Source organism: Antrostomus carolinensis, unplaced genomic scaffold, assembly GCF_000700745.2.
Source record: "Antrostomus carolinensis isolate BGI_N321 unplaced genomic scaffold, ASM70074v2 scaffold21653, whole genome shotgun sequence".
In the NCBI taxonomy this organism is placed as follows: Eukaryota; Metazoa; Chordata; class Aves; order Caprimulgiformes; family Caprimulgidae; genus Antrostomus; species Antrostomus carolinensis.
Window position 1 is genome coordinate 1 of NW_010307654.1, and position 225 is coordinate 225.

Sequence of the window (225 nt, forward strand, 5' to 3'; positions counted from 1 at the left end):
GCCGCAGAGCTTGGGACCCCCGCCCCGGAGCAGGGGGCATGTGTCAGCTCAGCGCTGGGGCAGACGGAGGGGCCGTGGGGCTGGGGAAGCTGCAGGAGCCTCAGTCACAGGATGGAGCCTGGGACCTCGGTGCTGACAGCCACCGGGCAGTGACAGATGGTCCCACGCTCCAGGAGACACCACCTGCCACGCAGCTCCCTCCGGATTGATCCAAATCCAAGCCCT